Source organism: Peromyscus eremicus, chromosome 3, assembly GCF_949786415.1.
Source record: "Peromyscus eremicus chromosome 3, PerEre_H2_v1, whole genome shotgun sequence".
Classification (NCBI taxonomy): Eukaryota; Metazoa; Chordata; class Mammalia; order Rodentia; family Cricetidae; genus Peromyscus; species Peromyscus eremicus.
This window is the reverse complement of record NC_081418.1, coordinates 33,421,881-33,447,907: the sequence shown is the minus strand read 5'-3', so window position 1 is coordinate 33,447,907 and position 26,027 is coordinate 33,421,881. Positions and strand designations below refer to the sequence as shown.

General features: G+C 35.9%; 1 protein-coding gene across 1 annotated transcript in view; it reads right to left on the bottom strand.

Moving 5' to 3' along the window:
* Kcnd2 (potassium voltage-gated channel subfamily D member 2) overlaps positions 1-26,027 on the bottom strand; it is a 494,896-nt gene that overhangs the window by 253,653 nt on the left and 215,216 nt on the right. The window lies entirely within an intron of this gene.

Sequence of the window (26,027 nt, the reverse complement as noted above, 5' to 3'; positions counted from 1 at the left end):
GGTTCTAGGGCCCAAACTCAAGGTTTCAGGCTTTCTGGGCATGCGCCTCTACCTCCTAAGCTACACCACCAGTCCCTATTGCTATAAAGCAAAATTAATAGCAGTTTATGTCTATCTTTAGAAAAAATTGAAAACGTGGTAAAATAGTGGAAAGAATCCAGAAAGATGCTGGGCGGTGGTGGCGCACGCCTTTAATCCCAGCACTTGGAAGGCAGAGCCAGGCGGATCTCTGTGAGTTCTAGGCCAGCCTGGTCTACAGAGTGAGTTCCAGGAAAGGCGCAAAGCTACACAGAGAAACCCTGTCTCGAAAAACCAAAACAAAGAAAACAAAAACAAACAAACAACAACAACAACAAAAAAGAATCCAGAAAGTTGAAGGGAATGGGTGGGAGTATGAGAGAACAGAAGAAAATATATGGCGAAGGGAAGATGAAGGAGTCTTAAATACTCCTCTTGGAAATAACACGAGTGAATCTTGTCATTTTACTCCAAGCAGGGATAGCAGGTGAGCATATCTGGGTTATGTGGTTTTGAGGACTGAATCCAGGTTCTTCTGAACGGTCAGCAAGAACTTCACCACCTAAGGTACCTCCTCAGCCTTCCTCACAACTTGCAACTCTATCTTACTTCAGAGACTAATCTGTGTGTGTGTGTGTGTGTGTGTGTGTGTGTGTGTGTGTGTGTGTGTCTGCACTTGAACACAGGGATGACTTTGTGTGCAGGCATGTGGAGGGCAGAGAGCAGTATCAGATGTCTTCTTTTTATGACTCTCACATTTATTTATCTGATTGACTGACTGTTTCTTAATGAACTTGAAGCTTGCTATTTCAGCTAGACTGGTTGGCTGTGAGTTCTGGTTTACCCAAATGGTTTACCAATCTCTTACCCTCAACTGTACTGGACTTCAGATGATCACAGCTACACTGTCTTTTATGTAGTGGTAAGGATCTGAACTCAGATATTCATGCTTATGCTACAACCTTACACACCGAACCATCTCTACAACTCTATAGTTTTAAAATGGAAACACTGAAATATTAGCATCAAATTTTACTGTGATCTGAATATGTTGTTTAATATTAGTTACCTTTGATTGTTAATTTTACAAACAAAAATTGTAGAGAAACCACACATCTGGTTTCTAAATAAGCCTCCTTTTCATTCTTTTCTCTTTGAATTAAACTACTTTTAAAATGTTGTGAGAGGTTTGATAAATGGCTCAAGCCTAATAGATTGTATTTATTATAGCAATTTTTAAATGGATGTTTCAACCTAGATTCTAAACAGCAGACATCAGAAAAGAGGCCACACCTCACCAGATTTCAAAATAAACAAAGAGAAATAGAGACAGCAATTTTTTCTCATGTACTCCAAGAATCTACAGTGACTGAGAAAGAATAACTGCTCTGTGGCAGTTAGTTTTCACCCAATCGTTTATTTCAAAAAGGAATAGTCCTATCTGACAGAGCCTATGGAGGGGGCTGGCAAAGCTGGGACTGATTTGACAAACCGTTCTTCGCTGGTGAAGTAAGTTACCAGGTGAGGCACAGAGGTCCATTCAAGAACAGAGAGTCTTACGTAAAACACCAACTGAGTGGCCTGGGAGAGAGCCTGGAGACAAAGTCATCTCTCCTGCTTGGTGAGAACTCTCCTGTCTCCTCTTTACCCTCCTGAACTCCTAGTGAGAACACACCCCTTAGTAAATAAGATACTAGAAAAGGGGGTAGATCTTTGCTATAGGGGAAGAGCCAAACGGCACATTTTGAGACACTTGTGAAAAAATTACCCTTAAATAGGGGCTTTGACGGATGCATGTAACTGAACAGCTATGGAGAACTGAGGTGGCTGTTAAAACAGTTCTGGCTTCCAGCACTTTCAGACCTCCGCTGTATAACTACGTCCACCGAGTACTTCACAAAGAGCAGTGCTGACACCACTCAGTCCAGCTTCGTCATTTGCACGGCTGCTTACCATCACTTCATATTTCCTATAGATGATTTTCCTGAGTGTAACCTGATTAATTAGTTCAAGACAATGTTTTCTGATACATATGCTCCTAAAAAACTTGAACCTAGTCAGGAATTATTTTTTTCTTCTGGTGACTCCAACTGAATATTTGATGAACAATTAAAATTTTAACCTGAAGATTTTAATGCCTGAGTTTTGCACAAGGAGATTACAGAAAATCATACAAGGAAATATAAATCTTATTGAGGAAAAAATAAACTATGTGGAACTGACAGAATAGGCTGAGTGAGTTTCTTGGGTTTGTGGGTCACTACATATCTATAATTCTCAGAATGGAAACCTATCAAAAGAGCAAGTCGAATTTAGAAGCTAAGTAATTCAAGTACAGTTTGATTTTAAACATATTCTTTACCTTTTCAAATAGTTTCAAAGTGTTTTCTGAACTGTAAACACCTTCCTGTGAAGGTGGTGTTCTGAAAGGGTGGAGGGCATTTATCTGAGTGCTGCTTGTAACCACTGCACTGGCAACTCTTCAGCTTTAGACTGGGCATGGAGGAAATATGATAATTAAGTGCATTGCTCTGGAACCTGACTCACAGCTCATTTCTTTTCTGTATGCGGGTATTCTCTCCTACAATGCACAAAACCTTAAGGGACCTGTCATATAAATATTTCTGAAGATCAGTCAATACCTGCAGCATCGCCATCCATCAATGCTGAACAAGCTCTGCTTTACACAGTAATCACATAAATTGAGTTACAAGAGATTATAATTCCTTAAGACCCACCTCTTGGTCCTTGGCAAGGTCATTACTGTGCTGCTCCAAGATGACGTATGTCAAAGTGTACAGACTGATACAAGAAAGGAACAGGCAGCAGGGCTAACATTCTAATGGAACTCTCTAATTTAAAAATTAATATGCTCAAAATGCAGCTTTAGAGTTTAAGCTAACATCTGATACATAATTATAAAGTCTACTGAGTTTAAAATCACTTTATATGAAAGGCTAATTATAGTAGTGAAATATGAGATTCAGCTATTACATATGACTCAATTCATAATTGAAGAATGAAAAAATTATCAAGTCATATTTACTCACATAATTTGGGTAGGAATTTTTAAAACTATTTTTACCATAATTATTTGATAGACACAAACTTTAAAAAGCATTGTTTATCAGCAAGATGAGGTGACATATAAAGTTTCCAATGGGTCATAATTCTTCCTTTTGCAGGAAATGTGTATCTTATATACAATCTTATTTTATTTATTCATTTATTTATTTGCTATTCCTATCATTGTTGGAATGTTGTCTTTTGGCTTATTTGTTTTCTTTTGGGAAATGAATCATTCAAGTTTTTAATCATTTAGACTAGACATTATTTTGGACAAATTTCAGAGTGTGAGAACTGGGCAATTTCTAGATGCAGATAATTGGGTTTCTCAAAAAATTTACAAAAATTCACAAAGGAAGGACATGGCAACAAGTTAGATGATCTTAGAGATCACAACAATGTTTTATTACTACCTGATGAATAAAGAAAAATTAAAGCAAGCAAAGGAATGCAAAGTGCTGATGGATGAAAATATTAATTTATGTTAAAAATGACTGGTTGAGATCTGTATTGAAAATGGTTTATGCCTGTCTTGTCCATCTTTGCTGGAGTATGGTAAATCAAAACTGATTAGTCACTTCTCATTTCCAGTATAAATTATCACAACCCCATGTTGTAGTAGCATTTATTAATTTATATAATAATGGATTTGACTGATATTTTTATACAAGTATCTAATGTACTTGACCATAGTCACCTGCCAATGCTTTCTCTTTTCTTTCTCCCACTCTGATGCCTAGTCCTAATTAATCTCCACTATACTACCATATCCTTCCTGTGTGTGTGTGCGCGCACGCGTGTGTGTGTGTGTGTGTGTGTGTGTTTGCATGTGTGTGTGTGTGTGTGTGTGTGTGTGTGTGTGTGTTGTGTGTGTGAATCTATGAGTTTAATTAGATACACTTACAGAAACTATTAACTGCCTATAAACCCCCAGGAAGGGATAGGGCATCGTGGGCTCCTCTTTCTCCATTTAGGAGTGTGGAAGAAGCCAGACTTACCTAGGTCATGTGAAGGTAATGATCAAGAACACAAAAGCCATGCCATTTCATAAAGACAATTATTTACAACACCCCATCCCTTCATCTGCTTATCAAATCTTTCTGTTGTCTCTCCCATGATTTTCTGTGAGCCATGAAAAGCTTTCTGGATTCACATCAAAGGTGACATAAAATAAAGGTGTTAACAATGATATCTAGTCTCAGCTTAGTTTCTAAGGGAAACTTCCTTCAACTTGTTGCTCCGGGGATTCCAAGAGACTCCACAAACAATACACGCTATTACCATTGTCCTTGGTTGCCATCCTGAACATGAAGGTAAGACCCTCTTGCTGAAGACATCACATACTTCAGAGGCAGAACTTTAAGAAATCAAACTGGAACTCACCTGGTTGCCTTCTAACTGAGGACTGACTCTCATATAATACACAAAGGTGCTATGTAAGCTGTCAAGAGAGAGGAACAATTGGTAGTCCTGCCCAGTTGGGGAGCCTTTGAAGCACAGCAATGACTGGACCAGTGAGCTATCTATAAATGGGCAAGAGTAGTCATTTTATCTTGGGCATTACCATCAGCTGTCTTGGACTTAAAGCCTGCTCAACAGAAGGGAATTCTTGCCTGGTACTGTAGACCTAGGCAACTACCCGTGGCTGGAGAGGTAGAACAAAGAAGAGAACCTTTATCATAATTTTCCTAAACCAATAAAGCTTCCAACTGTATTTTATCCTCATAACTGCATGTAAGTATAGCTCTCACCCTTCATCAAAGAAGCTGTTCTTCCAACAGATGGTGACTAATATAGAGATCCAAAACTTGTCCAAATTCAGATAAGTGATTGTGCAGTGCTCAACACCAACCAATACATCTCTACCCCACACCTAAAGCTTAGGGAAAATTACAAAAGACAGGGCAGAAAATTACAGAAATTAAGGAAGACCAGATATTTGTGAAATAATATTCTCTATAAGGGAAGCATCATACATGATCTCTCAACAACTCAATTGCATGAACAAGAAGATCAGCACAGGGACAACATTCCAATATTACCAAGAGCAATTCCACATGGAACCACTCACGGATGACAAGTTAGAGGTGAACAATGCCTTCTGAGAGAGGGAGACTCTCTTCTAGGGAGAGCTCCTGCACAGGTTGCTTGACCCCAAGTAGTCAAGCCTGGACATATGTGAGCAAAGCTAAACGGACTCAATACATGTACACAGATACACATATACATACAGGCACACATACATAATAATAATTCAGGAAGAAATCATGAAGAGATGTGAGTGGGACAGGAAGAAGTGGTGGGCTGGATAGGAGGGATGCTGATGCAGTGCTCATATATGCATTTCTCAAAAAATATAATTTTTTAAAAAAAGTATAAGTATAATTTGGCATTTATTTAAATGTCCTTTTTAGTTTTTGTTTTTGAATGAAGAATTTAATTTCTTTGGCTAGGATTTCACGTATGCTGTGTATCCCATGCTGGACATTGGTAGTAATGGTACCAAAGTTAATCAGACAGGGACTTAAGGCTGAAGAAACAAGCTGTATAACATGATAAAATACTACAAGGAAAATAAGCGGTGTGATATTTCAGATAAGTGCACACAGAGGGCAAACAGATAGGCACTGCTTCCGGGTGGAGACAACATAAAACATTTTGGTGATAACAGAAATGCTAGTCTTGAAAGTTACATGGAATTTATTCTAAGGGAAGGGTGTGAGGTGTAAGGAATAAAGAGAAGCTTGCAATGGATTTAAAAAGACTTCTGGATAAACCGAATATGAATGAAAGGTTCATGTTTGCAAAAATTAATATGATGAAATTGCTATTTGCAGGTTATTTTAAATTCTTATGCATTTAAATAAAGTCATATGTGATTTAATGTACTTTAAACATATCCCAAATAATGCATACAAAATAAAAATAACAATTTTTTTTAACCACTGGTGATGAAAATAAGCAAGCTAAAACATTTTTTATCTTCTCTTTTGGAACTTAAATATTAAATAAAATTAATGAGCTAATAGGAATTATTTATTATTTGTTTTTAATTGAGCTATAGTTTATTTGCAATGAAATAACTTACTAAGTTTTAGAACATTCATTAATTTCCCTAAGTCTGTAGGAGTTTGTTTTATAAATTCCCCTCATCAGAAAAACCATTTAAATACAGCTCAGTCTATAATGAGGTTTTCTTCCTTTTTGCTTCAGCTGAATATCTAGCAGTATAGAAACCTGACAGGTTAGGCAATTAGAATATAATTTATGACACAGACTTCATATGGATGTACTGCTTTCCTGTATATAATTTTGGATGCAATTAAAATTTTATGCTAGATTAGAAGGATTTCCTGTGAATAGGAGAGCGTATGAATAGTTCTACTGAACCTTTAAATGTCCATGCTGAAAATGGCGCCTAGGATATGTCATTCATTTTATTTCTTTAAATATTATCAAAATAGCACAAAATCTCTGTATTCTCATCATATTAATATTTTGAACATTATGTATATTCTGTAGATGATTGTTATTATGCTCAGACTTCCATGGGGTCTTTTAATGTATTCCTGACATGTGGTTTGGAGTAATTGTCCCTTATTATATACCCATGTCAAGGCAAATATCACCTGATACATTAAAAAAAAGTCATCAATGAAGTGCTATTAAGTTAAGTGCAATGTGGCAAAGTTACAAAAGCCATATGATCATGTTGATTCCTCAACTCTTGTTCAATTCATCTGTTTCTTTATGTACCTTCGTTTTTAAGTCTACATCATTTTCTGGCAGATTGATAAGTACTCTCTAAAATATTTATCCCTTCCACACAGCGTGACTAAATATCTGAGCTGTATCTATTGCACATGTCCAGTAAAATGATTGAAGTAAAATTATTCTCTCAGATTATTTAGTTTAAATATGGCTATAAGATCATTTCAGTTCCACAATGCCATGAAAGTGTTCTGTGCCAGTTTCCGAGTCTATTCCTTAAAATAGAGTTGAGCTTCTGCCTCGGCCACTTTTGACAATGTCCTTGTTTTTGTGAATGAACCTGGGATATAATGGCTGGGGTTCCATTATTGCATTAGAATATGAGAACACAAACAGTAAGATCCTAAACAATATCAAATTCCATCATCAAGTCCTGTTGTTGTCTTTCCATGATTCTGGTATTGAATTTTGTGAATCTCAATAAGCCATTATACCAGGTAGTTCAGAGTATGAATACCTTTTGGGTAGGTTGACACTTTATTCAGAAAGTGAGAGAAATAATTGTAAAACAAACCAGAGTACGGTTCTTTCTATAAATAAAAACAAAGTATTTAGAGAAAGATAGATTATGTTGGCAAGGCAGAGTTTAGGAAGTGTTGAGAAGTATCTGCCAGTCATGTAGATTTACTACTTGGAGTCCATTTGGGAGATGTGGTCTTGTCATGCCTCCTTCTTATGGCCTCCTTGTTCTAAGGATGACAAAGCAGCACATATAACAAAAGGGGTCAGCCACTACACTACCAACTAAGTCTAGGTTCAGGGATACAAATCTTCCATCCTCGGAGTCCATCATAGCAAGTCTTTGTATAGAGTATTGCAAGTTTAGTACTTCTGCTTAAAAATGGTTTTGAATCAGGTTGGATCTTTCTAGCTTCTCTTACTGAATTGTTGCTTCAAGCAGCAAGTACTCTAGTCCACTCAGTTTCAACAGTCCATGGAAATAATCTTTTCTGTATAAATTGTGGCTCTACCTGTCTATAGTGATCTGGTTTGTAACTGATTTTTCTTGCTTTGTTGTGCCTAAATCCTTTAGGAGCACCTACTTGGCTAAGTCCTGTACTTACTTCTTTGCCTAGGCATGAAGCATGTTAAGCAAGTGCAGGGTAGGTCAATACTTCACCCCTTTAAATCCTAGGGAAATTTTAACCTTCTTTGTCCCTTAAAGACAGAATTATGACGTATGAGACCTTAGGTTTGCAAACTAGAGACAATGGCAACCTGCTGTGGATGTGTAGAATATGTTGAAATGTTGTCTTTCCAGTAATTTGATCTTGGATCCAGCCAGCAGTAGGTGTAACCCCTTTCAGTGTCGCTTAGTCTATAAACTGCAGGGGAAAGCTTTCTCATCTGAAAATGTGACCACATACAGCAAACACTGTAGCTTTGAATGTTTTCTTTTCTTTGCTGTGATGAGGACCTGTTAATAGCATTAAAATGCATTAGGTTGATCAGCTATTATGCTAATGCATAACCTGGACAGTTCTGGGTCAATACCATTATGGCCTCAAGTTTCTTGATTGAAAAGGGACACAGTGACCCTGGCAAATTGGCTTGACAGGCATGTTTCTTATCTCCCAGTGATAAAGGAGGTCTCCTTGGAGTGCTTGATCATATTGAATTGGGGTAAGGGATAACATTGTCATTCCATCCTTAAGGTATCTAGTGGTTGCCTGATGCCCCTTTTCTTAATGGAATGTTTGATCTCATCATCTCTTCAGTTTTTTTTTTTTCAAACAAGGATGTGCTTAAAAACAAGTCCAAATTATCTCCTGTTTGTAGAACAGGCTTAAATGCTTTTGTAAAATGTAAATGCAAAGTGTTTACAGGTTAGCATGACTCAGAGAAGGGGAAACAAGCCTAATACTTTTCATAAAGGTGTGATTATATTTGCAAAGCATCTACTTATTTCCTAGCTTTATTATTACTAATATACATGATTTCTGAGGAGCACAGAGAAGCTGAATTTAAATAACTACTCAAGGCAAGACAGCACCAATTATACACTTCATGGCTATTTATGGCCCATAGTGATCAAATAGCAGTGGGAAGCAAAACTGACAACACACTGGTACAATCACAATTCTGGGTCAAATTTCAACAAGCCTGTTTAAACAGTTCCATTAGATCTTACTTGATACGCTGATTTACATATATTTTGACTATTTTCAGACATGTTATCTACTTTAAAATGCCGTGATAAAATCATTTCCCATGAAGATGCATTAGTCTGGAGCCCTGAAAAACAAAACAGTGTGTCATGCAAAGAAATTTCTTCAGAATTTAAATTGCATTTAGAATAAGCTCCACTTTCATTTTAGATGATTAAAACATCATTTGGATTCCACAGCAGAGTTATTTAATAGAGAAACTGAATATTTTAAAAGTGTTTAGATAGTTCTCTTTTGGAGCACTGATGCAATTGTTAAGATAAATAAAATTTATTCTCATATGACAGTCTCTCCACACATGGACTCATGCCTTACCTAGTTTTGGCCCCCATTATGTTAATTTTGTTCTTATAGCTTGTCTAGGTCATTTTCTCTAGGCAGCTGCAACTCTTCTACAGTACTTTTCAAATTTCAGTCTGTTAGCGACCTGTTTTCACATGTTATAAGTACGCTTTTGAACTACTTTTTCTTCAGCATCATGTTATTATCGAGATAAACAGTGGATTCCATAACAATACAGAGTGCGAACACACACACACACACACACACACACACACACACAAACAAACAACAAAAAAACAGCTAATGTATACACATTTCTGTCCCTCAAAGCCACCTGATTCCCCTTCTTAGATACAGCTCTCCCACTAGCAGAAAGAGTTCCATTAGCTCTGTTTTCCTTCCATTCTGTTATCTGAAAATACATCGATTTTGGACTCTAGTTAGACAATCTCCTAAACAAGACATTGTTTAGGTTTGCTTACTATACACACCCTAAAATAACATTAGCTTATCAGTAATAATATTAAATTATTTTTAGATTTACTATTAAATTATTTACTATTAAACACTATTAAATTATTAATATATTTACTATTTAATATGATAAAATCACGATTCCTATAATTAGCTGTAGGTTAGGAATTTTAATGATTATTTAATATTCCATTATATAAATGTTTGTTATATACCAATTTTTTATTTGGAGTTCTTCCCATTCAATGATATTATGGACTGTGCTCCTATGAATAGTTTGGATTATGGTTTCTGAAGTAAATGTGCATCTTTCATAAGCAGTTGTAACAATTTCCACTCTTATGAACATACATAAACAATATATTTGTAGTAAACATGTAAACCAATATTTGATCTTGCTAAAAGTCTTCTAATTATAAATATTTATATTTATGGCATATTTATACATATTTGTGGAAAATAAGATGATAATTCATTGTATGTTAACAATCTATAATGATCAGTTCAAGGCAACTTGTATTTTCTGAAACAGTTATAATTTTTATGTACTGGCAACCTTCAAACTCTTGCCTTGTTATCTTGGGACAGATAGAACTTCCTGTGGACTAGAGATACCGTACTCTGCTATAGGTCATCTGAACTAATTCTTCATACCCAACTCTTGTGGTACACATGTTTGACTTCACTTTACTTCCTTTCCCCACACTGGTTCCCAGTGTCCAGTGACTGCTATTCCACTGTCTTATATGAAATTGGCTTTTTTAAAATTCTACAAGTGGGAATATGCAATGTCCATCTTTTAATGACTGGTTTATTTCACTTAGTATTCTTTAGCTCCTTTTACTTTGCTGTGGACAAGCTTTCATTTTCTCTCTTTTTTAACATTTTTCCTGAATAACTGTACATTGTGCATGTACTCCACATTTCTTATTTATATTTTTGATGGATACTTTGATAGATTCTTTGATTTATACCTTGGATATTATAAATAGTATTCCAATAAATATAGGATATGAAGAAATCTTTTGACAAATGATTTCATTTCTCTTGTAAATTGGGAATATGGTTGTTCTATTTTTAATTTTTTTTAAATAATAACCTACTGTTTTTTATAGTAGTTACAGTAATTTCCATTATTATCAGCAGTGTGGAAGAATTCCTAATTTGCATTCTCACTTCATTTGTTAGATTATAATTTTCATAACATTTATTCTAACTGGAATGAGTTGACATCTCATTGCTATTTTGATGAATATTTCTTGATAATTAGTGCTAGCATTTTTCAAATACTGAAATCACTGCTATTTTGATGCATATTTCTTGATAATTAGTGTTAGCATTTTTCAAATACTGAAATTGTTAATTCTTTTTTTTTTTTTTTTTTTTTTGGTTTTTCGAGACAAGGTTTCTCTGTGTAGCCTTACGCCTTTCCTGGAACTCACTTGGTAGTCCAGGCTGGCCTTGAACTCACAGAGATCCGCCTGGCTCTGCCTCCCAAGTGCTGGGATTAAAGGCGTGCGCCACCACCGCCCGGCTGAAATTGTTATTTCTTGCAAATGTGCTGGGTATTACCAGAAATCCTGTAGTTATACCTTGTATTTTTCTCATTATTCCTAACACTATATACAATGTTACAGGTTTTGGTGCTGTTTATACCCTTCTCTAGAAAGGAAATGCTGGTTTATATCCCCTGTCATTTTTTCTATGTTGTTATTTGTGGGTTTTTTTTTTGTGCTGTGAGAATACTTTAAGACACTGTATATAATTTCTTCATGTCTGTCTACCCCACTGAATTTAATGTTCATTCATGGTAGTAACTACTTTATTATTGTATTCCTAGTGATCAGACCTGTGATTCAATTACCTAGTTCTGCACTCTGCAGATAATACCACATTCACCTGACTAAAATTTCTTCTTGAATTATTAAGAAAGAAAACATTAATCTTCATTTCACAAATTGTTTTAAGGATTCTGTGTAGGGAAGAGAAGTATTATGGGAATAAAGCAAACACTTTAGGAAATATATTGTCTGTACATAAATATGCATTTAAATAAGTAAATTAATGTATGAATGTATTTGTTTGTATATGAGTATCTTATATGTGTATTTGAATACATGTATGAATACATATGAATGCGTATGTGAATGGTCATAAGTAATTATATTAACAAATGTGTGTTTATATATGAATCTGCATATATACAATTATATGGGTGAATATATATATATATTTATACATGCATTCACATATATTTCCATGATGGAATGATTTAACCACCCTAAATTCATAAGTTGAAACTGTAATCCCACTTCCAAAGTATTCATATCACTAAGGTGATAAATGCTGAGTTAGAGCACCTGGGAGGTTATTAGATCACATGGGTAGACTCCATGAATGGGATAATTGATATTATAAACAAGGCTCCAAAGCACTGCCTCCCCCTCCTACCATACACACTCAACTGAATGGATCCATCTATGAATCAAAAATATGCCTGTGGTGAACTCTGGTGTGCAAGTATCTTGACCTAGATTCCCCTAGAACAGTGACAAATATATATTTTTAGAAGCCACACAATTCATCACAATTTGCTAGAGCAACCTGGATATAATGTGATTAGATGTTCACATGTGCATATGTGTGTTCAGTATATTTATACACATAGTCAAAAGAGAGAAGGTGATAATTATAGTTGTTACATGTCAGTTTTTCTATAAACTGAATTGAAGATTCACTTGTCCTATGTTTTCTTTCTAAATAATATATGATTTTATGTTACTGTAGAGAATATATGCTTGTGTGTGTATGTATTTTGGGTTTTATGAGATCCTTGTTCCACAAGAATGGTTAGAGAAGAGAATTGAAATGTTCAAAGACATAGAAAATAAATTACTATTTTTAATATATATATATAATTTTCTTTTGAGGCAGGGTTTCTCTGTGTAGCTCTGGATGTTCTGGGATTCACTTGAAGACCAGGCTGGCCTCAGACTCATAGAAATCTGCCTGCCTCTGCTTCCTGAGTGCTGGATTAAAGGTATGCATTACCACAACAGGCAAAATTACTATTTTTGATTGACCACCATGAAATACTGTGGTCAGGCAAAACCTGATGTCTGCCATGAGACTGTGCTTGGCACAAAGATGACAATTTTTCTGTTTAGAAGCATGGAATTAAAACTGCTAATTTGTATGGCACTGTTACTGAAAACTGTGATTACACAGGAATTACACTGTCAAAGTTTTAAACGAAAGCTCATGTTGGTTTGGAAAATTCTTAACATTATAAGTATTTTATTAACACATAATAAACCATAATTATGAAGTTGGACTTATTTACAATAATTATCTAATTGCTCTAATCACATAGATATGTAGTAAAACTTTCAAGCATTCCCTAATTGCTTGTAAAATTTTAAATATTGATGATTAGAATTAGAACTAAAAAAAAATGGAAAAATTAAGAAAATTCATATTTTAAAAGTATGTTTATAACAGTTAAAACAATCGTACAGATACTCTGTTTGGATATAATGTTATTTCTATGTATTTTTCACTGAAGATAGAAGGCTGTTTCCTGTGATGATCTCTACAAAGTTTTCTGTGTGATATTTTAAGAATGTAGGTTAGTTTTTCCATATGCCTAGGGTAAGCCTCTAAAAATCACATTTCCAACTAAAAAGAAAGTACATTTTAAATTATGAATCTTAGAATACCAACTGCAATATGCTGTAACTTCCAAAGGAAGAAAGCCATTTCCCTATTACTAGAAAAAATGTATCATATCAGGTTGCCTGAATCATACACATGCACTACACTCACATAACAGCACATGGTCTACTTGCTACTTGGTCTCTGGGCCCTTGACAGCTCCTTTGTGCATTGTTAACAGATAAGCTCATATTGGTATACATATTTATTTATTCATTTATGTGCTTCTTAAATTTACTTGTATTTATTTTGACTTCTATAACAGAGAAATACAGACTGGGTATTTTTTCAAAAATAGGACCTCTACAGTGGAAACACCAGTTAGCATGCCAGTGCAGACTGAGGAATCTCAGAGGGCCCCCCTATAGATAAAGAGCTACAGACAACCAACGACTGCTAAGAGAGGGAGAATCAGGCTTCTCCAGGGAAGATCTCCTTGTTTGCTTCTCCAATCCCATGTGATCAGCCATATACACATATACATAAAAGCAGCACTAAATGGTTTTAGTATGCTTCTTTGTATGTACACAAGACACACAGACACAGACACAGACACAAATACACACACACCCCCACACACACACAGAGAACAAGATGTTATGCATTGGAGAGGGATGGGGAGTACAGGAGAAGTTGGAGGGTGATGAGTGGAAATGGTGTAACAGTATTCATGTATGAAATTCTCAAAAAACTTTTTTTTAAGAGAGTATTTTTTCTCATAATTTTAGAAGCCTAGAGGGTCAAGAATTTGATATTGGTATCCGACAAAGGACTACTATGTCATAATATGAAAAAAAGGTAGGTGAGTTTATCTGAGAGAGAGAAGGCACTTGCAAGCAGAGCTTCATGCAAGCCCACTCATGAGACCTACCTAGTGCCCATGGTAATGATATTCGTCCACATAAGAGGGAATTCTTCAACAGCTATTCGCCTCTTAAAAGTCCATTTCTTCAGACTGTCAAATGACAACCGCATTTCAATATGTATTTTGGAGGTATGTTCAGACTGTAGCAATGCTTTTCTTGCTCTGTGTGGTTTCTTCACCTTAATGAATGCAGCATTGGATTTATTTTCATGCTCCTCAAATATGAGTCATGATCCAACACTGATATCATTGATGCATATCTGACGAAAATTCTCCTCTCACTTTTAGGTTTCAAGGGCATATGATTATCCCTATGTACATTACTCGCTTTTCTGTTGATGTGATAAAATGCTATGATGAAGGCAATTAAATTGAATTAGGTAAATGTGTATTTAGGTTTATGGCTCCAGAGGGATCAGACTCCATCATTGTGCAGAAGTTTGGCAGCAAAAGGCAGGCATGGAGGTTGGAGCAGGAAGCTAAAAGCTCACACCCTCTACCACAAGCCATAAACAGAGAGTGAACTGGGAGAGGCACAAGGTTTTTAACCTCAAAGCCAGTGATACACTTTCTGTGACAAAACCACACCCCCTAAACCACCCAAACCCTCAAACAAGACTGTCAACTGTGACCAAGTGTTCAAATGCCAAGTCTATCAGGGACAATTCTCATTCAAGCCACCTGAGATGCTAGAAGCCTGGGTGATTTCCTCATGAAGAAGTCACTGGAGTAGTCCTCCAGTCAAGAGTCAGGTGGCACTCAACAAGCATTCACACAGAACCTCCTTTTCGCTGGGCGGGGCTTTCTCTAAATCTCAGCGTATCTTCGAAATGAGGTGGGAGATTTATCAGTTTTAGTGGGAGGAGTCTTGCATAAGGTTCTGGTGACAAATGTTGGATAAGGACATACATACTATTTCTTGAGCTGTCCATATTATTTTATGTAAATAATTTCCTCATCAGATTTCTTCCATTTCTTTTGTGGATTTCAACACTTTTGATAAAATGTCTGAGTAGAGCCATAGAGATGTGTGGAATAAAAATAGGTGCACTGGAGGCTTTGTGTGGTCTGCAGCAAAGTTATGGCTTAGATTCTGAGCTTCATGATGGCGATGTCACATGTACCTTCCATATTTCCATTAAATCTAGGTATTCATCCTCTGAATATAAACATAAGATTATGAAATAATCCAAAGACAGTGAAATTGAATCATGAATTTATTTTTATAGAATCATGATTCTTCATTGACACACTACATATTAACCCGTTGGCTTGGGTCTAATAGTTACTTAACTCACAAAGGAGTGATGAGTTTAAATGACACTTAAAGACATGTGTAACTACTATAATTGGTACAGTGGCACCATGATCCAATGTTAGCTCTATGTTTCTTTTCAAGATATCATGGAGATTTAGTGAAAATCCTGGAAAATATAGTGCTATTTATTTGTACCAAGGTCAAGAACAGCAGGATACGACTGATATCACTGATTTGTATTCCTCACCCTAGGCCAGAGTCTGGCATCGAAGTGCAAAGGCAGAGCCATCCCAGCATCCCAGCATCCTAGCATCCCAGCATCCCAACATCCTGGACAAAGGGGAGCCTACTCTGTGAGCTTAATTTAGTAACATATTTTGTTTGGTTTTGGGTACACAATGAGTTTCATTTTCATTTTTTCTAGAAATATGGCTGGCTCATAGAAGTGGGTGTTACGGCAACATTTACAAACTGTTTCAGAAATGCTCTGCATTTATGTTAGAATTGTTGTAGAGCGACCACAATAGAAACATATGTAATCTTTAGAATAATTTCTGGATTTCAATTCCCTCATGATTATTACTTCAAACCTCATATGTCCTTCCTTATACCTTCAGGATGAGCCAGAAAGGCTAGTCTTCTTTATGCAAAATGCTATCACCTCAAGATTAACATTGATTTGATAAGGATGTAACTGGGGGCATTATAGCAATTGAAAGGAAAACATTTTAATCTCAGTAGAAATCAATGTAAATGCAACACTAGAAAAGAACTTTAGATAATACATCTAAGGCAGGATGATGGGCATCATTTTGGGGAGACAGTGAGCAAAGGTGACCTGGCAGTTGTCATGGGATGTCTGCAATACTATTTATTTACAGCATATTAGAATGGCTTATTTCATTAGGAAGTTTGAAGTTTAGTTTTCAAATTCATAAATTTCATGAATGCCTGTTTTTAATATAGCCAATAAAGTCAGAAAACCAATTTTCTATTAAAATGAATAATCTTAAAGTGTATACTATACATATTAGTCATAAGTACTGTGAAGGCATTACATATAATTTTTACACATATAGATTATGGATATGTAAATTAACTGAAGATAATTCAATTACATTGGCTTAGACTGATCCACAGATACATGAGCCATTTTTCTATGTATGAAAGAGTTCCTATTTATGCTGTCTGTTTTTGATGTTGTACATTAGATATACAAATATAAACTGTTGTAAATAGGAATAGAGTATTCTTTTGCCATATGTTTAATATAAGAATATTAATACATATTTAAAAAGACTGAATGCATTTCTAGCAGAGTGGTAATTTTAATCAGGATGCTTGTTAACATGTAGCTGCGATTGCTGATTTATTCTAATTATCTAACATTCAATACTCTGAAATAGTTGGAGAAGATTGGGCAGATTACTTAGGGAAACTTTTTGAATATTGGCTTTTTAAAAATTCTAGAAGGTATACTTTGACTTTAATTTTCATGCATAAGGTCCAAACTAAGTTGTGTTAATTATCCTGGATTTTTTTCCATGTATATCATTCCTATTTAAAAGACTAATAAGATACCTTCAAATTTGATCTTTTTTCAAATACAAATACCTAAAATACTGCATAAAGGGGGGAAAATAGTTAAATAAAAAAACAACAAGGATGACTTTTATTTTTTAAGTCAACTACTGATTTTGTTTTACTTTACAAATGCTGCTTTAGTTTTTAAGCAATATATTTCTATAATATTCTAAGCAATAAAGGTACATGTCCCCCTCCCCCATGGAAACAACACCATCATTACTTCCCTGGTCCTTTTGTTTACTTAAAATCTTTTACATGGGCATTTTCATAAGGAAAAATGAATTCTGCTTCTGGATTTCCTTTTAGGTCTTTCATGGCATCTCAAAGGAAGCTCACTTTGGATGAAGTCTAGGTTGGTAGATGAGGTGTGGGTTCACTATTTCTTTACTTGTCCTGCCCGTTATTTCAGGCACAGTGGAGAGGGGTGCTGTCCCCATGCCGACAGTGTTTCCACATGGCCCAATGTTGGTAGTGAAATAGAGGGCCTGGGAATACTGCACAAGGTTACTGCTGAAGAACCTCCTACCTGGGTAGAGAGGTGGAAAAGCAGAGCAAAACATGAGCTCATCCATGCTCAAAACAATGAGACCTTTATATAAACAGTGTCCCCAACATTCACAAATGAGAGTTAATCCAGAGTTCACTCATTTCCCCTCTGTCTTCCCCTCCTCTGTCTCTTTTTCTCCCCTCCCTTCTCTCCTTCCTCCCCTCTCTTTGAATATTCAACCTCCACTCACTCCCTTCATTTTTCTTGATATTCTGCTTTATAAACCGTTCTTCAATTCCTCCTGTCATGAGCATTTGTGTTTATTTGTACCCAGAGGGAATGTTGTGCTAAGTTTATTTTATATTAAAAACTTAAGTTGCTGTTTGCCTTAATAATACTAGTTTCTCTCCCCCCCTCTCTCTTTCATTCTCTCTTACTTGTCCCTATTAATCAAATAAATGTCCCCATTTCTAGTAAGAGCTGTATGCCTATTTGGCAAGACAGAAAAAAAAAACTGTTTAAATTTAATTTATAGAAGGTGGATGGTAAACACTGGTGAGTGCCAGGCAGGATCCTAGAGTGCTCTCGCACAGTGCTTTTCACACTGGCTTCCACTAACTTAGCATATTGATTTTACAATTTATGGCTTCCAAAGCCTTTTGCAGCCTTGCTCCTCCATGGAGTTTCCATTTGCTTATGTCAGTCAAGAACACTGACATTGTTCCATGACAGAATGTTTCCTTTGTAGCTCTGATTTTTAATAGCGCAATTCATTTGAAATTGGACTGAAAGCTAATATTGATTTCCCTAGCATTCTCCAAGTTCTAGTCCCATCTATTTCCAGCTTACTGGATATGTGTAAAAGGACAGTTTGGCTAGGCCTTTTACAAATTTCTCCTTTCTCATATTTTGTAGTTGACTTATAAAGAAAGAAGCTAGAAATGAAGAAGGGAAAAAATAAGAAAAAGTGAATAAAATGAGTGAACATGAAAGAAAGCTTGGGGTGTGCCATGATTCATGATGGACATTGTCACCCATTTCTTTGCTGCTGCTCTGGACTCTCTCTGGGTATAAAGTGGAATCCACATGCTGGTTTCCTCATCCAAGGTTCATGGAAAGTGACAATCTAGTCCTCCATCCATGGCCTGGGTGCAGAGTGCTGCCTATTGTTATTTGCAATCAATCCCCCTTACTTTAATTGTTCACTCCCAGAGGAATGTGGGACCTGCAATTCTTGTGATTTTCTAAGTGTCGGGTGTTTTTGTTTTTGTGTTAGTCATCCTGTACGATGTCCTCTAGGTTCAGCAGATGGCTCAGTAGGTAAAGGCGCTTGCAGCCCAAGCCCTGCATTTCATCTCTGAATTACACTTATTACATCAAAAAGTTTTTTCCTACAAATTTATTACAAACTAAAATTAAAAATAATGAGTTGGGAAGTTTTCACAGTTGACTAAAATATACAAATATTATTTATTTCTACAGGATGATCTTTCTATCAATTTAATTTGTTTCCTTACTACAAAAGAAATCATGTGTATATGTATGTGGTAAAGTATGTAAGACTGGATTTTCACACAGGGGGCACCTGTGTGTTTATATAATTTTTTTTTGCTATAGGGGAAATAGTCAAAGACATATAGCTCTTAATTTGGTAACTCTTTCTTAGTTACCAAAATATTGACAATTTTTAAAATAAAATAAATGGACATGATGTAGCCAGTTCTCTTAGTTTAAAACTTTATGAAAAAACTGCATTCCAGATTTTATGTGTTATTAGAAAAACAAAGAAATAAGGCAAAAATATTAACTTGTCTATTTGACTGAAAGTATTGAAAATGATTTTAAAGCATTAAAAAAGCCACATCTACTGAAATATGTCCTCAATTAAAAATTAATTGAGTTTGGAAGTGAATATTTCTCTTTTCATGTAGGGGGCAGACTGTATATCTGGATTAAAGTAGAAAATGTGAGGTCTTCACAAAATTAGAAAACAAAACCCCACAACTATCTGCACTTAGAAGACCAAAGGCATGTTTTTCACCACCCTGAAACCTAGAAAACTCCTCCTAAATAAAAAAGCAGAAATTAAGTCTTCAAAGATAATAAGTGCTGAAATGTAGGCTGACCCACAGCCTCTCCATCAAGGTGCCCATTACCTTCATGTGTTTTGCTTTTCTTTCCCATGCCTATAGCTCACATCTTTTGCTACTTTTTCCTATTTTGTTCCATGATGAACACATTTGTACGGGCAGGAAAGTATGTTTACTTGTGTATGTGTGCATATGTGCATGTGCACCTGTGTGGACCCAGGAATGGATGCCAGGTGCTTCCCTCAATTGCTCTTCACTGATTTCTGAAGACAGGAACTTTCATTCAATGTGAAGACTACCGACTGGCTTCGCTGACTGGCCAATCAACTTCAAAAAGGGGCACTCTCCTCTGGATCCCAACCCTGAAGTTACAGATGCCTTTACTATTCCCAGTTTTCACATGGATGATGGGATCCAAACCAAGATGGGCCATCTCCTCACAACAAATGTCTTCTGCTTCTTTTATGAATCCAATTTGCTCTTATTTATTTGTAAGTTCACTTTGTCTTTGTCCTATTCCTTTTATGTAGATAGTAGTCAAAGTTCTCTACAACACAAGCTTTATAAAGCAAAGCAAAATAATAAATAACTAATATGTATGGATTCTTCCCACTCAGACACATGCCTGCATATACACATCATTTCTTCTTGTAATGCACATGGACAGGTGATATTTCCAATTATTCACCTTTTATATATTTATCAATATAGCGAAGCATTGTTTTGATTTACAAGGTAAAAGTAATTGCTTTTTCAATGTAGGAATAAGTAGCTTTCTAATTGGCAGTATCTGTGTTACTCCTACTCACATTTCTGTAACATGTTCTGCCTCTGTCTTCCACTGTTATTACACTTGGTGTAACTTGATGACTCTTGAACTTGATGCTTCTCATTTTCCTAGCACAGTTCTGATGAATGAACTGAGCCACCATTGTTCTGTACTTTATTTCCAGCTTTCTTAAGTGAAAATCCTTTCAAAATACTTTGCCTCATTTTTACTCTGCTATTTCCCCTTTTAGATGATCTCAGATATTTCTACTGTTTTTCCTATCACTTCCATGCAGATAACTCACAGATGTATATATCCAGCTTTGACCTTTAGAAAGCTAAGGGATCCAGATTCATACTCTAGTTGCCTATTGTGCTTTGCCACCTGGCTGTCATTCTGGTGACTCAAACATGACATTCACAAGCTCTAAATTACTACAGTTTCTCTTCCTAATGTCTCTTTTCTCAAACTTCCCTTGCTAAAGGCCATAAACTAATGCTGGATTATTTTTAAGAAATTTGATAAGTGTTAGAACTAGGACAAATTGATGTTTTCTGTAAGTTCAATCCTTAATATAAAACATAAAAAACATGTGGTTAAGATTTAAGGTTTGAAGTCAGTCTGCCATGGGTTTGAATCTCATCAACACTTAAAAACTTGTAAACTTTGTTGTCAATGAAACTTCCATACATTTTTTTCTCAACTGTAACAAATTCATAGTGCAAGTCATGACTAAAAGAGGCTCAGGGCAGGGTAATGGGTTGTATGAGACATAATAAATAATAAGCTATTTACCTCTTTACAACATAAATATTTTATTGCTAGTTTAATTATAATTATAAAATTCTTTGAGTGCACAGTACAAAATTACAGTGCAAACTAGAAATGTTCTGATAGTATTTCATGAAAAGCAAGAAGTGAATAAAAACAAGGAAACCCTTGCCTTTGGAAGGAACATCTAAAATTTGTTTAAATTTATTTCCTTTGAGTATAGCTGCAAAGGAGTCATAAAATGTGTCTTTTAGTTGGGTATAAGATTGGTATGAATGCAGTGAAAAATGTGTACAATGGATTTTGGAGTATATAACTATGTCAGTGTCTAATTACATCAGCTGCATAACTTAGTTAGTACAATTAAAGTAACCCATGATTACCACTAGGATAGTAAAATGTGCATGCTTTTATATATGAACTTATAAAATTTGATCGATGCCTTGATTCACAGTTTAAGTGAATCAATGCAGTATATAAACTGTGAGTTCAGATATGAAATGTAATGATGAATTATAAATTGTTGAAAATGTCCCTTTGGCTTTTCAACATGAAGTGAAAAAATTCAGATGCATGTATTCTTTAGGGATTTCTAAATATCATAATTTTAATTTAATGATAGGAAGTAACTCCTATTGGGCAGTTGTGGCAAATACCTTTAATCCCAGAACTTGGGAGGCAGAGACATGTGGATCTCTGTGAGTTTGAGGCCAGCCTGTTCTACAGAGCAAGTTCCAGGACAGCCAGGGCAGTTACACATAGAAACCCTCTCTCAAAAAAAGAAAACAAAACAAACAAACAAAAAGTAGCTCCAATTAATTGTCCTCAAGTAATTTTAAAGTGAGTAATGTCATGACTAAACACTAGAATAATTAAAACTGTCATCAAATATGACAAATAACTGAATATTAAAACTTATAAATTTAAATGATCAACTGAGAACATATTTTAAAAAAGACTTTTACAATAAAAACTTTAAACATGTGATATTAGTGAGAACTGTCAATAAAAGACTTTAGAATGACTGGGCATGCATCTTGACTACATCAATATATGTTATAGGAAGACCCACCATGATTATGGATAGGAAATCCGTCAGCAACTGATCCCCTATTTATATATATAAAATGTGGGAAAAGAATATTGAGCAATAAGCATGCATGCATTCCTTTCTCCCTGCTCATTGTGAATTTGCCATGGCTACATGCTTCAAAGTTCTATTGTTCTGACTTCTTCATTATGATGAACAGTACCACTGAATTATGAAATGAATAAATGCTTTCTCCCTTAAGTTGATTTTTGTCAGAGCATGTTATCACAGTAACAAGGTAAGAAATTATGACAGTATACAATGTAAGGAGAAAAAAATGAACCAAATTCTTACATTGTCATCAGCTAGATTAATCAACTGTGCTAATTTTCCACCATGTGCTTCATCTATGCTTCTGTCATGTTTTTCCTCAAATGTTTTAAAACAAATCCTTATATAATGTAATTTTACTGAAATTAATTTCCATTCTACCACAAGAACACTTACTCAACTATGTTCATAGGAGCTTTATTCATAACAGCCAGAAAATGGAAACAACCTTGATGTCCCTCAACTGAAGAATGGATAATGAAAATGTGTTACATTTACACAATGGAGTTTGTGAGTAATTGTATGTTGTTGTTGTTGGTGGTTTGTTTTGGTTATTTTTACTCTTTGGGAGCCCATCACCCTGTTCCCATATAAATACCTGAGGAAACTTACTCTGACTTATGAATGTCTAGCCATAGATTGGCTTGTTTCTAGCCAGTTTTTCTAACTTAAATTATCCTATTTTTCTTTAACTACGTTTTTCCTCTGGGCTTTTTAATTTTTCTTTATTCTATATATATTTCTTTCCTTCTTACTCCATAGCTGGCTATGCGGCTGTTTGACTGTGTGGCCGTCCCTTGGTGTCCTCTTCTCCCTCTCCTTTTTTCATTCCTCCCTCTTCTCTCTCTTCCCCCAAACCTAGATTTATCTTCCTATTTGTTCTCTCTGTCTGGCAGTGCCACCTATCCCTTTCCTGCGTAGCTATTGACCACTCACTTCTTTATTAGAACAATCAGGTGTTTTAAGTAGGCAAAGTAACACAACTTTACAGAGTTAAACAAGGGCAACATAAAAGAATGCAACATATCTTTGCATCATTAAACAAATATTCAACAGCATAAACAAATGTAACACATCTTAAACTAACATTCCACAACATTGTAATAAAGTGTAATAATATTCAGCTATTAAAAAAATAATGATTTCATGAAATTTTCAATCAAATAAATGGAACTAAAAAAGATCATCCTGAGTGAGGTAACCCAGACCTGGAAAGACAAACATTCCAAGTACTCATTTAAAAGTGGATATTAGCTATTAAGTAAAGGATAATCACACCACAATCCACAGACTCAGAGAGGCTAAGTAACAAGGAGAGCTATAAGGGGGTTGCATTGATCTCCCTGGGAAGGGGAAATAGAATAGATTCTGTGGGTAGACTGGGGGTGGGTTGGGATGGGAACAAGAGGGATCAAGTGGGAGCAAGAGGGATGGAGGGAGATAATACGGACTGAAATTAGGGGCACTGGGGAAGGGTGATGTGGAAACTTTCTGGAATCTACAAGGGTGACCCTAGCGAAGACTCCTAGTAATGAAGGAACACGAAGCCTAACCTGGTCATCTTCTGTAACCAGGCCAGACTCCAAGAAATGGGACTGGAACACCAATCCAGGCATAAAACCCTCAACCTACAACCTGTCCTGCCTACAAGATGTGCTGGGGCAATGGTGGCTCAGAAGTTGTCAGAGTGGCCAACCAATGACTGGTCCATCTTTAAAGCCCACACCACTAGAGGGAGCCAATACCTCAGTGCCTGGATGGCAGGGAGTGGAAGCTGGATGACCCAGAGACCTAGGGTAGAACCAAACACCATTGGCCAGAAAACAAACGAATAAAAAAAGACAATAAAATTATTCTTAACAAAATTATGCTGAACTCATAGATCTGTGACTAGTCCAATAGTCATCAGAGAAGTTTCCTTGGGCAAATACTGGGAGCAGGTGCAGAGACCTACAGCCAAAATTTGGCAGAGCTCAGGGAACCCTGCAGAAGATGGAGAAGAAGGACTATAGGAGCCAGAGGGGCTATGGATACCAGGAGAAGAGGGCCTACAAAATCAACTAAGCAGGGCTCATAGGAGCTCACAGAGACTGAGGCGGCAATCATGGTGCCTGCAAGGGTCTACTGTAGGTCCTCTGCATGTATTTTTGGTTGTTTTGATTGGGTTATTTGTGGGAATCTTAACAGTGGGATTGGGGGTGTCTCTGACTCTTTTGCCTGCTTTTGGGACCCTTTTGCTCCCACTGGGTTGCCTTGTCCAGCCTTGACTTAAGGCCTAGTCCTAATGTATCTTGCTTTGCCATGTTAGGTTGATAGCTCTGAGAAGCCTGCTCTTTTCTGAAGGGAAACATAGGAGCAGTAGATCTGGAGGGGGGAAGGTGGGGTGTGGTTGGGGGAATGAAGGGAGGGGAGGCTGTGTTCAGTATGTGTTATATGAGAGAAGAATAATTTAAAAAATAAAGAAAAAATAAAAAGCAAAGAATAAAAATAATACTATTCTGTTACTTTAAGAATAACATTTTACCATCAGTTGACAAACAATATGTGTCTGCAATGTGTCTTTGCAGTGTGTCTCTTAAAGCTTGGTTGGCAATATACATCAAACCTTCTCATATTTATCAACAATGAACAAGACTACACATCTCCAAATATTCTGTCTTCAACTGAGATCCTTTTGTGGGATATCATTCAGCTGAGGATTAAAGGTTTTAGTATTTAAACGTGTTCAGTATGTTAGAGAAATAGTTTGGCAAGCATGTGGAATGATTTATGATCAATTTCAGGTTTATTTACCTAATCACTATGTAGAAGCAGATTTCTATGTCAAAAATTAATCTAAAACTTTATGGTATTATCAGTGTAAACCTAAAACGTATTTTATTTTTTATTCTTTTATTTATTTATTATTTATTTATTTATTTTTTTGAGACAGGGTTTCTCTGTGTAGCTTTGGAGCTTTTCCTGGAACTCACTTTGTAGCCCAGGCTAGACTCGAACTCACAGAGATGTGCCTGCATCTGCCTTTCCAGTACTGGGATTAAAGGCATGTGCCACCACCGTCAGGCCCTGAAAGTATTTTATAGTAAAATTCTTTTATGTTGTTATTTTGATACAAAATCTCAACATATAGTGCACACTGACTTATGGCCTGATCCAGCTGCCTCTGTCTCCAGATTGCTTGGCCTACAGGTATGTTCTGCAGCTGAATAAAAGTCTTGATACTTTAAGATACATACATATATTTTGGTCTGGAATTGGCATCCATCAACATTATTGTCACAACAGAACACCTATGCCTTTTGTATTTGAGTTTCCTGATTCTTTCTCCTCTCATGAGATTTTTTATGTTACTCAAATAAGAAGTTTATATTGACAATAATAAAAATAAACTCTCTAGAAATCTTTGGCAAAATACTAGAATATATTTTCAAATATTTCTTGGAATGGTTTTAACCATAAATAATAACTACATGTAGGGCTGGTGTGAATGGCGTTTAAATTCAATTACCCTAAAGCTGAGGCAGGAGGTTCATAAGTTCAAAACCTGCCAGAGAACCTGGACAACA